The sequence below is a fragment of the Lissotriton vulgaris genome, chromosome 5 (genome assembly GCF_964263255.1).
Source record: "Lissotriton vulgaris chromosome 5, aLisVul1.2, whole genome shotgun sequence".
In the NCBI taxonomy this organism is placed as follows: Eukaryota; Metazoa; Chordata; class Amphibia; order Caudata; family Salamandridae; genus Lissotriton; species Lissotriton vulgaris.
Window position 1 is genome coordinate 182,599,872 of NC_141693.1, and position 16,018 is coordinate 182,615,889.

At 45.3% G+C, this 16,018-nt stretch overlaps 1 protein-coding gene across 1 annotated transcript in view; it reads left to right on the forward strand.

Moving 5' to 3' along the window:
• Positions 1-16,018, forward strand: part of LOC147710431 (ER degradation-enhancing alpha-mannosidase-like protein 3) — a 353,737-nt gene that overhangs the window by 56,520 nt on the left and 281,199 nt on the right. The gene's annotated exons all lie outside the window — the stretch shown is intronic.

Below are 16,018 nucleotides of genomic sequence, written 5' to 3' on the forward strand. Positions count from 1 at the left end.
ATAATGCAGAACCATCATCTGTGATGATGCATTGCGTTAAACCTATGATATGATTTCTTTGCTGTTGCATATGTTTCCATCCAAAATACTTTTATTTGGTATGGTAACCAGATTATCCCAGTACACATTTTTAAAGCTTTTATCTCACTCATAGGTGTGGACTTAGGGTGCCACTTCAGCTGTCTGTCACAGACTACATATTACGCAGAGTTTCTCTTTACTTGTAAGTGGCTGGCTTTCTTGTCAATCTCAGTTCCTTGATTTTTTTTTTCTTTTGTTTTTTTATTGGTGGCTTTCTTCCCTATTCTGTGCTCGTCCTTCCCCTGGAGAATGACTTGTATATCTTGCTTTTGATTGGCTGAGGTGCATACGCATTTCCACCAAAGGTATACAACCTAAAAAAAAATTACATAAATTCTTTGGATACAATAAAATGCGAGTGCTGTAAAACAAAGTGCGCATTACCATTGAAGGCAACATCTTAAGTGAGAGAAAAAATATGCATCACCATTTATTTTAAGCAGTTAGGTTTTATTTGGTAACCACTTGTAGGAAAGAAGGATCTGCTTTCATGGTTACCCCCACTTTTTGCTGGTGTTTTACTGTTTTCTGAGTAGTCTGACCTGGATCCTGCTAACCAGGACCCCAGTCACTGTGCTTTCTCCCTAAATTGGACATTAAGTACTTTAGTGCCTTCCTAATTGGCTACTGGTGTACCCATGTAAGTCCCTAGTATATGGTACTAAGGTACCCAGGGCATTGGTACACCAGGAGTCTCCCATAAGCTGCAGCATGTATTATGCCACCCATGAGCGACCACTCAATCTGTGCCTACAGGCCTGCCATTGGAGCCAGTGCAAGCTGGTGCTAGCACCACTTATGACCAATATAGGTTTCCTTATATCTGAGGTCACTTCACTTAAAACCTATAAGTCCCCCCTAAGGCAGGCCTTTCATTCCTGAAGGCAAGGTGATTGGTTCCACGTGTGAGGGTGCCCCTGCTTGAGCAGGACATCCCTACAACCTTCAGAGTCCATTCTCCTGGGTTGTAAATACATCAGCCATTGTGATATAGATTTGCTATGCGTCATTATGCGATGACCATCTCTAAACTAAAGTGTCAGATACAGTTAGTGCTTTGAAATATCTTGATAGTAACCTTTCGAAACCCATTCATAAATCAAGATGGACATTGTTATGGCTTATTCCTAAACTCGCTATTCACTACCGTTTCTCAGTGGGCTGCTAAGGGTATCGGATTAGTGAAGGACCTCTATGATACTCATCATGACCCTCTTCCCTAGCCAAAGAATATAGTCTCTGTAACATGGATTTCTGCACTTTATTGAAACTAAAAGTCAAGCTTTCTAAAGTAACCATTTCTGAAGAATCTATTATTATCGCACTTCTTTTTATTTGGCTACGCTCAGGCCATATTGCTTCCAAAATGTATACCTTTTTGTCTGCTCCACTGTCCTCATAATCCACAATTACTTGTATTAAATGGTCTCACCATTTTGAAAACAATATTTCTAAACCTATTTCTCAGCATACCTGGCAGTTGATTGGGAAATTTTCCCTGCGTAACAAAATTGCTGCTTCACTGAATCAATCTAATTTCTTCACAATGAATCTCCTACATAGATCTCCTGCTCGCTTACACAAACTGGAATTACGAGATCGTGATCCATGCTGGAATTGCAATTCAGAACTAGGTACCCATCAACATATGTTCTTTGAATGCACACTGTTAGAATCCTTTTGGGGCCCTATACAAAAACATTTGTCTTTAATCTTTAATACACCTATAACTCTTCATATGATTATGCTGGGTCCATTGGCTGTAGTTCCTGCTTTACCGCTTGATAATACAGATTTGGAGTTATTAGATTTGCTTGTATCCATTGCAGTTAAAATTATACATACAGAATGGAAATCTTTTATCTTACCATACTTGGTGGGCTTGGGTGTCATATGTTAGTGGAACTCATACTCTTATTGAAAGAAAACAATATCAGCCTTCAATCCCTAGCAATGTATGGCATTCTTAGGATAAATATATGGATTTGTCTACTCAGGGCTTGGTAGCTCAACATCCTTTTGGGTCCCTCTCTTGATTTATCAATTATATGTGTGGCAGATGTCCCATTGCACTCCTAATATATTTTCCTCCTCTCCTCCTTTTTCCCTTCTCATTTCTTTCCCCTTATTGATGTGTTCTATTTACCAAGCGATACACGCTCTATCATATATGACTTTACTGCACCATATGATGATCTTTCTTCTGTTCCATCTTCCTTGGGATTATAATTAATACTCGATGAATTTGAAATGCCTGTTATCTGTCATGATATTTACACGATCATATGTACATGATAACTTTCTATCATTTTCATCCTAGCTCAAATATTGCTTGTCAAGTAACCCATTTTAACTCCTTACTTGTATGCATCAATGTCTTATTAGGTCTTGTGGCGTTAACCGCGCGAAGCGCGGTCTCGCCAGAGAACCTTTTGTCAGCGACTTTGCTTTCCAGGAGAGGAGACCGGAGCTGGCCGCGCGCTTCTTCAAGAGTCTGAATTAAGCGGGCCACGTACACGTGAGCGCGCTCACTGTGCCCATGTCCTGTCTCCTCTCCTGGAAAGCTGTACCACACAGCCACACCTCCCCCTGCTTACGCATGCGCACACACAGAGACACACACACGAGCACACCTACAGACACGCACTCACACACACATACAGAGACCCCCGCCTGCGCGCGCTCTCTCTCCCTCTCCCGCTCCCTACAACTAAGTCCCACTTACCGCCATTGTAGAGTTCTGCAGCCTCCGCAGGGCTCTCCCTCGGGCATGGGAGCCCCGCGTCACCAGCACTGCTTGTTTGGCCATGCACTCCGTGGGCGCGTGCGCGGGCTTCCGAAGTCTGAAGTCCCGCCCCACGGAAGATTTCAGTTTCGCTCACGTCTTGTTCTCCTTTGTTTGAGGAGAGGACGAGTGTTTGTGGCGTAAAGTTCTCAGTGTGTCCCAATTTCTCCAGTCTGCTTAGGTATCAGCTACATGCTTTATCACAGCTGCGTGCATGGCGTCCCTGGCTTGCAGTGAGTTTTAAAGTAACTCCCTTTTTCAGGGTACAGTTTCTTCTTCTTGGTCTTTGTCTTATTCCATGCATCTTGACTTCCAGACTCCCCAAAATAAGAGCATTGGTGGCTGTTGCAAATAACGTGTTTCACATTTTGCAACTCACTTTGTTACAGGATCTGTTGCACTTCAAGGGCGAATTTACACATGTCATTGTCTCCGGGGGCTTTCCTTACAATTGAGAGTGACCTCCTAATGGTCGCGAATGGCTTCGTAACTCAGTTTAAGACCTCACTTTGAATCTGCCCTAACTCTTGAGAGGTTAATTTTGGCATTGTCTATACTTTCGAGGCAGAAACCATGCTCTTTGGCAGCGCAGGCGATTACTGAAAAATACAAAACGGTTGTGTAAAGGAGCGGGGATTGAAGGAGTTATAATTTATAATATCTGGGTAACCCCCAGGAGGAGACTGGAAAAAATGGGGACCAGCGTCGAAAGAAGGGAGCCATTTGGGGTTTGGTGACGAAGAAGACTTAAAAAAAAAAAAATCAGTATTGGGAGGTATTTTGTTCATCCTACAATGAAGGCATACATAGGTCACCGAAACAGTTTTTTAGAGTGTAGGTATGGCGAGGCCAGGATTGCCCAGTAGTAGATCGAACTAAGGGGAAGACTGGTGTGGTGAATTGTCTTCTCTCCCTTCATTGACTCGCTTGCTGCCAGCTGTCTCCAGTGAACGAATGTGCAGGAGCTTCATTTTATATGCCGGGGCTCTGTATTTATATAGGCACCCCAATCTGCCTGGCAATAGGGTTTTTGAAAGTGAAAGCTAGTTATGAGAATGGAAGGTTCTCTTACATAATTCAGCCACTTGATTGTCTCGAGCAAATTCAATACACCTACTCTGTTCCGCTTTTCTAACATGCTGCGCCTTACCTTTCAAAAAGCATTTGTTGAATTATTTTGTTGTTTGTTTGCTTGGGCCCTGTCTTGGTGTGTACAAGCCTGAATTATGATTCACATATGGAAATGCACGAGGGAATGTCCGTCCCCATACCTCTTAAACACACTAGCAATGGACACTAGAAAATTGTATCCAAAACATATTATGAATGGGAATGTTTGCTACCCGGTACCACAGAGGGATTTAATTACACATTGCTCAATAACAAAGATGTTTGTCTCCGTGCAATGTATGGAGCTCTATTCAGTTTGTACAGATTTTCTGACCAGTGCTTTGCAGCGCCCAAAGCCTATATTTGTATTGCATAATTGTACAAATTACTGATGACAGGAAATTCGGAAAGCTTGTTTTTTCATTATCTGGGGCTAGTCGGAAAATTGTTTATTGAGTTTCAAGATTGATAATGGACTGTTAGAAGAAATGTACTATAAATCATGGTGATTTATATGAATATTTGTTGTTTTCATAGTATGGGAAAGCTGAGGAAGCTACATGATAACATTTTTGAATGAAAGAACTCTTATTTGAAAAGAATGGCAGCCAGCGTATCTGAGAAAGTTCTACCACTGTGCCTATGGTCTTTCTACTCCTACTTCACAAACTCTCCTTCACCCCTCCCTACTTTTTGTTGGGTCTCGTGGCGTTAACCGCCAGAGACCTTTTGTTAGCGACGCAGCTTTCCAGGAGACAGGACCTGGCCACGTGCATGGCGATCGGAGCGGGCCACGCGCTCGCGAACGCGCTCGCTATGGACATCTCCTGTCTCCTGGGAAGCTCCAACACACACGCATGCGCACACACAGAGACACATGAGGTGCCGGGTTTTTAGAGACACCTGGTGGTGCCAGGGGACCACACCCGAAGACCTCTAGGTTCTCCCTGTTCTGGACTTACAGAAACACAGAGTCTTCTAGTTGAAGTCAGAGATCGAGTTTTATTGGCTGCAACCAAGTAACATGCGTCCTAGAAGTACGACAACACGGGCCGTAAGTTCTCAGGAGACTGTTCGTTTTTACAGAACCAGACTTCTCCTTATATACATGAATAACAGCTGCAGGCAAGAATTCTTAAGTTTATGATATGGCAATACAAATATTTCCACAATAATACAAAGAGCGAAGTCATGCTGGTCAGCACATATTTCAGATGTCCAGTTGGTGATGGATTACCCCGCCAGATCCAGAACTCCCATCAGATATCGATGAAATGCCAATAAGGTCGAGCACCCTCCCATCATAAAACGGGTCATAAACTAGAATCATGGACAGGTGTGTGTGTGTATGGAAAACAGGGTCTGCATGTAGTGAAGGGTTTACGACATGTTGTGCCTTGATGATATCTGGCTCGGCCACTGGGCGAGGAGCTGCCCAAACAGGCTTGGCTGGAGGCAGTGGAGTCAGCTCGGCCAGGTCATGGGGAAGTCAGCTACGGTGGACGTGTCCTTTCAGATCAAACTCAGTTTTAATCAATTGATTATATGAGGGCAAGTCATAAGACTGATGCCGTTTACAAAATGGAGTCTGCGGGTTCGAGACGGAAATCAAGATTTGAGGGTGTTGGCATCATTTAATCATGACGCAGATGCATAGGGGTGATGTCCTAATCATTACCGGTTCGTAGATACCAAATTCGTCATGGTACGACGGTATTTTATAACACGAGTGTTGGACCTCGATATCTGTGGAACAGCAGGGTCCAAATTTACAGTACCACAGACCCTCCTTTTGCCCTCATATTAGGCAATAACTCACGCTAGTCAGAGTCTAAATCTGTATTGAGGAATTCACGGAGATGCTGCTGTAGCATCATTCTGTTGCTCAGTTCGTCCCTTGACACAGGCTTCCTTACACATGAAGTGGCGCAGAGGCCACATATTGCAGGAGCGCACTGTACAAACAGGCAGAACATAAACAGAACGGCTAAGATCATCCCAATGAAAATCAGAGTTTTCCATCCCCAGGCAGAGATCAGTTCCCAGAACCACCCTAGCAGAGACCAATCCCCTTTTTCCATGTGAAGAGAATCCGAGATTTTGTGTAACTTGGAGATGGCCTGGTACACTGTCGGAGCATTATCGGGGATGAAAATGCAGCAACTAGATTGGATCACTCTACATACACCACCACGGTCTGCAAGTATGACATCCAGGGCAACCCGGTTTTGAAGGGTCATAAGTCGATCCGACTGAAGCTCAGCTGTCAAGTTGCTAAGGGCACCAGCCGTTTCAGTCACGGCGGACTCAACTATTCTCGTCAATTGTCGAATGTTCCTGCTGTTCACCATAGGCCCCCAAAATGGCAGAAAACCCTTTGCGAAGTCTCCAAATTCTTGACCCGCAGTGTCGTCTTGACTCCCGACACCCCTAACTGTCCTTGTCCGGTGGTAATCTGCCCCGGCCGTGTAGGTGGTTGGCAGCAGAAACGAGATGAAACATGTGCCCGAGAAGTCAGAGGGCAACCATGTGTAGGCTTTGTCGTGGCAGACAAAATAGGTGCCTTTAGCCGCCAAGAATGAAGGGGAAGTTCGGGAGGCAAACACATGTGTTTCCGTGCATATGCTCTTCCCCAACTGTGCTTTGGGATCCCTGCCAATACCTTGCAGACATAAGTGACCACGGTGGGGTACTACCCAGACTGGGGAGGATTTCTTTGATTTCTGGTTCTCACTTAGGGAAATCCCATACTTGGTGATGTTCCACCTGCTGTATGGGGTAAACTCGTCTTTGGGAGTGGCTCTAACTGTGTCGATATCTCTACTCATATTTCGGATTCCTGCCACTAGTGCCTTATTGTTTAAGTTCTCCCCTCGAACGTATGGTTCAAGGGAAAACAGGAACATGGTATGGAAAGCCCACAGAGAACCGAAGTAACTAAATGGCAGGACAAAGTAAGGGATGCCCTTATCCGTAGTGTGTGGCATGAGTCCGCATATCCAACAGTTCGTAGTGTTCATCACAGATTGGTGCTGGTGGAGGAGTTGGACAAATGAGTTGTTTACGAATTCTAGTCTTCTGGCAGACTCGTGTTCAGGTAGTGGGTGAAAGGAGTGTGTGGGAACAGTAGGAGGAGGTGTGAGCTGGGTGTTGTGTATGAATGGAACTCGAAAGATGGACAGAGCATAGCCAGTCAAAAACATTATTATACTACACAACATTGAGATGCTCAATACTAGAAATCGTCTCTTTGCCATTACAATACATATTTTCTTTTCAAAGTTCATGTGTCTAGCAGGTCTCTCTACCCTCGGAAACTCCATCCTCTGGTTGCTACCCGCGGTGGGAGGTTGCTTCTGCCAAGATGTGCGCTCTGTTCAGTCCGGGGTGATTCCCTCAGACTGACCAGAACCGTTGACCTAGGCGTCCCCGGCTGCACTCCCCAGACTTCAACCGCGGCCTTAGCAGCAGAACCGGATGGCGGTTCGAAAATCAAAAATGCGCTAGTTCCCTGGGCGAGAGAGCTGTGGAATTCAAAAATAGTTCATGGGAAAAAGGGAAGATCGCACTAGTTCGAGTGTGTCAGTTCCTTGGTCTTGACCTCAGATTATATCGTTCTTTTCCAGGCACGGTGTGATCTTCAAACAGTGTTTCAGGTTCTGTAGTGTCCAACTGCAGCGACGGTGGCACAGATTCTTGCAAAATACAATCGCTCTCTTTGTCGGTACCAGTTCCTTTTAGTCGTGCATCGCTGAAGGGGACAAAACGTGGTATAAACTCAGTCTCGGAGTCAGCGACTCCTTGCTGGACCCATTGGTCGTATGGAAGGGGCAACGGGACCCTTTTGCAATGGGCGCCGTGCACCCAACGTTTCTTTCCGTGGACACGTACTGCAGAGCGGGTCGACAGCAAAACCTGGAAAGGTCCGGTCCAGCGAGGCTCCTCGTTCTTAGTTCTCCTGAAGTTGCGAATCAGGATCCAGGAGCCAGGTTCGATAGTGTGGCCTGGATCATCAGATGCCGGTGGAGAGGAGCTGTGGACCTGTTGATGTACAGCATGCAGTTTAGTTGTCAATTCGTGCAAATAGTCAAACAGTGCAGGGTACTCGATCTCACTGAGCTTTCTTGGCCTCGGTACTCCCCATATATTTGCTGGGCGCCCGAACACGATCTCGTGTGGGCTAAGTCCCAGTCTAGAATGGACAATCATCCTGGTAGACAGGAGTGCTAAAGGCAGGGCGTCTGGCCACTTGAGACCTGTGCTGGCTTGGATTTTGGCCAGTTTCAATTTTAACGTGCCAATATAGCACTCTACCAGGCCTGCCGATTGGGGGTGGTTTGCAGCATGGAACTTCTGGCGGATGCCTAGACACTCACACACTCTCTTCATTACTCGTCCCACAAATTCACTTCCATTATCACTCCAGACAATCCTAGGCATGCCGAATCTAGGGAAGAATTCTTTGACAAGGGCTTTGGCAGTTGACAATGCAGTGCTGTTCTTAAGGAGGTACGCTTCTACCCACCTGGAGAAAGCGCAAACGACCACAAGGATATATTTCAGGTTATTACACCTCTCCATGTGAATGAAGTCGAGTTGCAAGACCTCGAACGGATACGTTGGAGGTGCAAAATGACCAGCTGGGATTGGGGTTCCTCTACCGGGATTGTGCTTCAAACACACCATACAATTTCTGACCAGATTCTCCGCACATTTTGGGATACCACTATTCTGCCATACTGGGGCCAACAACTTACATATTCCTTTCACACTGACGTGTGCCATTCCATGGGCCATCGTTACCACTGCGAGCACATATGCGTTAGGTAACAACCATCGCTGATGTTCTGACAGTTCGACCCAACAACCATTCGCATCTAATCTACCCTTGCTTTCTCTCCATTCATTCACCTCCTTTCTCAGTCGCGTCAGCTTGTATAGACTTCACACTCTCGATGGTGTCCTCACACATACCCACATCAGGGGTCCATCTAGCAGGACCTACAACATACATCCGACTCATTGTGTTCCTTGCAGTCTCTTTCGCGACCTCATCGGCAAATGCATTCCCTCGACCAACATCATCTCGGATCTTTCGATGCGCGCTGCACTTCACGATCGCAACCTGTAGGGGCAAGGTCAGTGACTCGAGAAGGTCGTGTACTAGCTGGCCGCGTTGAATCTTTGCACCATGCGACGCCAGGAACCCACGTTCACGCCACAATCTTCCAAAACTGTGGGGTACGCCAAAGGCGTACTGACTATCAGTGCACACGTTCACTCGTTTTCCTTTTGCCAACACACATGCTCTTGTGAGTGCGACTAACTCTGCTGCTTGTGCAGAATTCTGGGGGATGCGAGCTGTCTCTACAATCGTGTGTAATGTTGTCACGGCATATGCTGCAGTCGTATCACCATTCGGCAACTTGAAACATGAACCATCAACCCATAACTTATCATTACATTCAGAGAGAGGAGTGTCCTGTAAGTCTACTCTCCCTTTTGTCTCTTCCTCTGTCCTAAAACAGCAATCATGTTTATCGACTTCATCTGTCTTTGCTGGAATAGGTAATAACGTAGCGGGGTTGAGTGTATCACACCTTTTTATGTGAATGTGACTCGCTAACAGGGTCAATTCATAGCTGGACAGTCGAGCACTAGTCAGATGTTGTTTCTTCGTTCTGTTTAGTAAAATATCTACTGCATGTGGGACCATTACGGTCAGGGTATTATTCATGACTAACCCAGCGGACTGTCGAATACAGACAGCCGCTGCGGCAGTGGCCCTCAAGCAACTCGGTAATGCCTTAGCTACGGGATCTAGAGTCGCAGAGAAATATGCACACGGGCGTTGTTTGTTCCCAAAGTGCTGCGTCAAGACTGATAATGCGCAACCTTCCTTCTCATGGACGTATAATGTAAACGGCTTGCTGTAGTCGGGGTTGCCCAACACAGGAGCCGAACATAATGCCTCACGCAACTCATGGAACCTCGCCTGACAATCTTCAGACCAAGGCAAAGGATTGGGTGTGTCTTTACGCATTAATGCCAGCAAAGGTTTGGCCAACAGTGAGAAGTTCGGTATCCATTGTCTACAGTACGATGTAATGCCCATGAAGGCACGCACTTCTCTTTGTGTCCTTGGGATACTCAATTCTGCAATTGCCTGTATTCTTTCTGGGGTCAGTCTCCTTCCCTCCTTCGATAAGATGTGACCTAAGTAGGTTACTTCTTGTCGGCAAAATTGTAGTTTGGAAAGCGGGACTTTGTGCTTCATGTCACATAAATGACGCAACAATGACAATGTGGCTTGCTTGCAAATTTCTTCAGTATCTGCAGCGATCAGCAGATCGTCTACATACTGGATCAGAGTCGCGCCACTAGGTAGAACATTCGTATCTAGTTGTGTTTTCAGAGCCTGACTGAATATTGATGGACTCTCACAGTAGCCCTGAGGAGCGCGTTTAAAGCGGAAGCTTCGTCCTCCTAGATTGAAGCCGAAGATATCTCTGCTCTCCTCGGCAATCTGGATGCTGAAGAAAGCGTTCTTCAGGTCAATCACCGAAAACCAATTGGCTGAAGCTGGAACCATTGTCAATAAGGCAGTAATGTCGGGAACGACTGGAAACTGCGGTACAACGATCTTATTCACTTCCCTGAGATCAATCACAAATCGGTACACAGGGGGCTGTGAAGGATCTGTACGCTTTAAGACAGGCAAAACAGGACTGTTACAAATGTTGCCTGCAGTCTCTTCGATGACATCTTTCGCAATCAGATCGTAGACGATCGCTAACAAAGCCTTTTCACATTCGTTTGATATTCTATATTGGGGAATACGTGGCAACCTAACATTAGCTTTTAATGTTATGACGTACGGGGCTATCTCCAAATGACCCACATCATTAGAACCCTTCGCCCAAAGTACATCTGGAAGAGATGACAACTCAGTCGGAATTCTTTCTTTTGACAAATACATCGGGGAAATCACTCTCTTACCAAGCGTAAGTTGTACTCCCGAAGGAGAACAGTACAAGGTTGCATATAATCTCTTCAGTAAATCCAAACCTAACAAATTTTCGCCACAACCTGTTGTAAGAATGAGGGGTGCTTCTAATTCGCATGGGCCAACAGAAAGGGGCATTGGATTGGAGATCGGGTTTCTAACAGGGGCGCCAGAAAAACCTACTGAAACATTCATTTCGCCAGACAAAGGTGCGCCAGGAAGTTTTGAGTGCATAATTGAACTTTTTGTAGCACCAGTATCCAGCAGAAATGGCTCCGACACTCCGGATGTAATCACCTCGACATAAGTTCCATTCTGATCTACTGGAACTGAAACAACTCCCTCTCTTTGTCCATGGCTGTCCTAGCAACTATTACCCTCATTCTCGTTTTCTGCGTGATAGTCATCTGCATAGTACTGAGCTGACCTGGAAGACGCATTATTCTGTTGGTCAAAGCTATTCATAGAATTCTGGGGCGGAAAAGAAGTGGTGTTCTGGGAGAAATTTCCACGGCCCCTACCTCTAGGAGCCTGTTGAACACCTCTACCTCTTGCGCCGGAAACACCGCTTAAGCGTCGCGCAAGAGCTTGACAATTACTTTTGAAATGACCCTCTTCCTTGCAATATGCACATTGATTCGGGCCATACGGAGAACGCTGGTGGGAAAACTCGTTCCCTTGCGCGTTTCTCGAATACTGCTGTGGTTGCTGATAATTGGGCTGACTAGGAGTGCGAGGCGGATACGCTTGCTGGAGAAGAACTTTAGTCTTTAGTTCTTTAGTCTTCTTCTCTGTCTTATCTAGCTCGTCTTTGCGCCTATTTTCGTAGTACTGGGCTGTGGCTAAAATCTATGCTGACGTGGAAACAGCCCAAGCACTCTCTGAATCTTTCAATTTATTGCACAGTTCAGGAAGCAGATTATGTACAAATTTGTCTACAAACAATCTTTGGCCACCCTCGGTAGCCATGTCCTGACCACTGTGATCGGTGAAAGTCTCCTCAAATCTCGTGAAAAAGTCACACGTTCTCATCTTTCTTCTGCTTGCACGCAGATAGCTTGTCCCAATTTACACGTAATTCAGGCATTAACGTTTTCATGTATGCGATAATCCTACCGGGAAGGTCTGCTATTAAGGGCTCGGGTTTAGAACCACCGACTTGTCTAGCATCAGTAGCAGTAATATTAGCCCATGAGTCACCTAGTTCTTGATCGTGATCTGCATGACGAATTTTACTCCATAAAGGATGCGGAACAACATTCCCAAACAACATATCTATATCTGCTAAATTCATTATACATGAGCTGGCAGTCTGTGACAACTCCTTGTAATATCCTGCTGGGTTTTTACGTGGATCAGGTAATGTCTGTTTGAGTGCTAATCTTCGGATCTTTTCCAGGGGACATGTACCCATACTCGCTGGAAATGCGGTGGAACAGGTGGTTGTGCATTCGCATCACCTTCCCTCCATACTGGAGGAACCTCTCTCATGGGGTACTGTCGCGCCTTTTTCCTACCAGACACATCATCCTCATCAAACGATCTAGAGCTGTTTCCCTGACTCCTATAAGATAACAGATCCATTGCTTTTTCAACATCGGCACCTACGATCATGCCTTCGTAAAATTTGAATCGCATGCGGGCTAGTTCCTGCATTCTACGTTTTGGGTCGTTGTCTCGTAAATCTTAGCAGAGGTACACGCACATCTCCTCAAATACATATCTTTGAGTGGACGAATCCCACTGACTGAAGACTTTCATGACAGACTGAACATCATACCTTACAGTATCAGTAACCCATTTGCGTGCTAACTCGTTCAGCACTTCTCTCTCCTCGTAGTCTGGTAGTTGACTACGCAACTGTCTACGTTCTGTTTTAGGGGTCGTTTTAGGCGACCCGAAGAAAGGTGAGAATAGACCAGTGACAGTACTTGTCACTCTCTGTCTGACAGAAGGAGAAGCTTGCGGCGAGGCAGATGCGCCAGAAAAGACAGGCTGATGTAAAGAGGAAGTCGAAGCAACAGCAGAGGAAGTCGAGGCAGTAGCAGACGTAGTATCATAGTTAATAGTTGGAGCGGTAGGCAAAGTTGTAGAAGTAGATAGAGTATGTAGCAAAGGCGGCGGCCATTGAGAAGGCTGCGCCGGAGAAGTAGGAACCAGCTAAAGAGGAGCTGGTGTTTGTGCAAGAGCTGCTTTTCGTGCGCCAGGGCGCGGTATAACAATACGTCTCGGGGGTCCCACAACACTTGATGTATATGGGGGTGGTGAGTTCAATAAATGGGACATTAGTGGATCTTTCTCGGATGTACCCTTTGAGTCTTGTCCCCCATGTGGTAACATCGGGTAGCATTTATCTATTGCTAGTTTCTTGCTTCTGAGCATTTGTTCACTTTCCTGCTCTTCCTCATTATCCCTGTATGCGATGGCAGCTTGTACCATTGACATACCTCTTTTGTTTTTCTTTGCTAATTTTATTTCTTTCTGTTTGGCTTCTTTGCGCCATAAGCGAAAAGAGTCAAACATCGCCGGCCGGGCTTTCTTCTTGAACAATTTGACCTCGAGGTTGTCTAATATTTCGGAGTCAAAACTACCATGTTGGGGCCATTTTAAAACACCATCCTTGCGGGTGTATTTTATCCATACCTCATTATACGCGATAGGACCTACTCCGTGCTTTATAATATAACTCATATGTTGGAGTTCCAATCGGAGGAACCGGACACGAATCCTCTAATCGGGAGTCCTTACTATAACCAAGACAAAACAAGTTTCCAAGTCTGCTGAGACCAGGCATCTTCGCTCACTAGTCTAGCTTCAAACTTCAAGGGATTATCTAATTACGATATTTTCGTGAATACACGAATCCCTCGGTTTTGGTGCTTGCAAGTACCAATACAAACCGTATCTCTGGGATACCAAGACTAAGAACCAAACTAAGAACCAAACTAAGAACTGGGAGACGCTCCACTTATACTTAACTGAATATTGAAGATCGGTGACGTCACTAGAAGACTCGTCTATTGTTTCGCTCTACCAAGGATCACTGGGTCCAAAACAGGTCGATAGTCAGGGCAGCAGTCCATCGTAGCCGTCGGGACGCGGGGAACCTCGCAGCAAAGACCTTCGGAACCACGTCGTCATGCAGGGGTCGCTGAAGTGGCTGGCCGTCCTCCGGAATTTTCACACGAATCTCCTCACGAACATCTGGCTTGGACCGTCATCGCTTGTTATCGCCTCGAGTTGGGCGCCAACTGAGGTGCCAGGTTTTTAGAGACCCGGTGGTGCCAGGGGACCACACCCGAAGACCTCTAGGTTCTCCCTGTTCTGGACTTACAGAAACACAGAGTCTTCTAGTTGAAGTCAGAGATCGAGTTTTATTGGCTGCAACCAAGTAACATGCGTCCTAGAAGTACGACAACACGGGCCGTAAGTTCTCAGGAAACTGTTCGTTTTTACAGAACCAGACTTCTCCTTATATACATGAATAACAGCTGCAGGCAAGAATTCTTAAGTTTATGATATGGCAATACAAATATTTCCACAATAATACAAAGAGCGAAGTCATGCTGGTCAGCACATATTTCAGATGTCCAGTTGGTGATGGATTACCCCGCCAGATCCAGAACTCCCATCAGATATCGATGAAATGCCAATAAGGTCGAGCACCCTCCCATCATAAAACGGGTCATAAACAAGAATCATGGACAGGTGTGTGTGTATGGAAAACAGGGTCTGTATGTAGTGAAGGGTTTATGACATTTTGTGCCTTGATGATATACTACAAAAAAAGCAACTGACTAATTCCAATACTACATCTGATACTATACTCCCTACTTGTGTCCTCACATTCGGTACAGAATCCACTGAAATCAAAAAAATCATCACACGCAACTGGCATTTGATCCAAAAGGTCGAACCCCAGTTAGCCATTCCCAGATTCGCCTTTAAAAGAGGAAAGAATCTAAGAGACCATTTGGTAAAAGCTTATAGAGCACCTAAGATCAATACCCTAAACAGCATGTGGGGCATGGCACCTGTTGTCGGACACTTCCCATGTGGTGGATGCACTGCATGTGCAACCACGCAAACCACAAAAACCTGTTGTATTAATGGGAGACAAATGACGCTTAAACACCATTCTAATTGCATGACTAAGAATGTGATTTATTGTATCCAATGTCCCTGTGGATTAAATTACCTAGGAAAAACCACACAGGAAATAAGGAAACGGATAACTCAACATCAATCACGCATCAGATGCAAAATTCATACAGCGCCTCTAGTTGAACATTTTATCAACATGTCACATGCTCCCACTGATATGAAATGGTTTGTTGTAGAATGTGTAAAGGGTACAAGGAGACGCCCTAATGTGGAAAAACTTCTCACTCAAAGAGAGAACAAACTGATTTGGCTGTGTGATACTGTGGATAATGGGCTAAATACGTTTATTGAATGGCACTCACTGGCTACCCTAGTATAAAGGCTTTTCAAATCTGGAATACCACATACGGCTGTATGTGAGTTAAAAGCTCCCCTCTGCCTCTTAGAGTGTAGGATATCTGTCTCTATGTAGTCTCTTGAGGTTTTGAGGTGGTGGTTATCTATTGTATCTATTGGACCTGAGATTTCTAATGTTTGTTTATTGTTTATTTAATGGTGTATAGTTGTCTTAATGTTGTATTGCTTATTGTTATATCACACTTGCAAGCCCCAATTTTTAAGCTTTCATTAAGGTGTGATGTAAGTATTTTTAGAATAGGTAAGACTGGTTACATTGACGTTTTCACCAAAGTAGGCTTTCATAGTGATAGTATAGCAACCTACAAGCGGTTAAGTACACTCCAAGATGGCCGCCAAGTCTACTGTGGCACTGACGTCAGGACGCGGCATGTTATATGCGTCAATTGCGGAAACAGCCCGCTTCCGCGTTTGGTCACGGAGAAGACACTCGGACTCCTTTGAGCCGGCGTCTTGTGAACTATGAAGTAAGTTTACAGCTGGTTATCGGTATAGTTAAAGTAGAGAGGGCATAC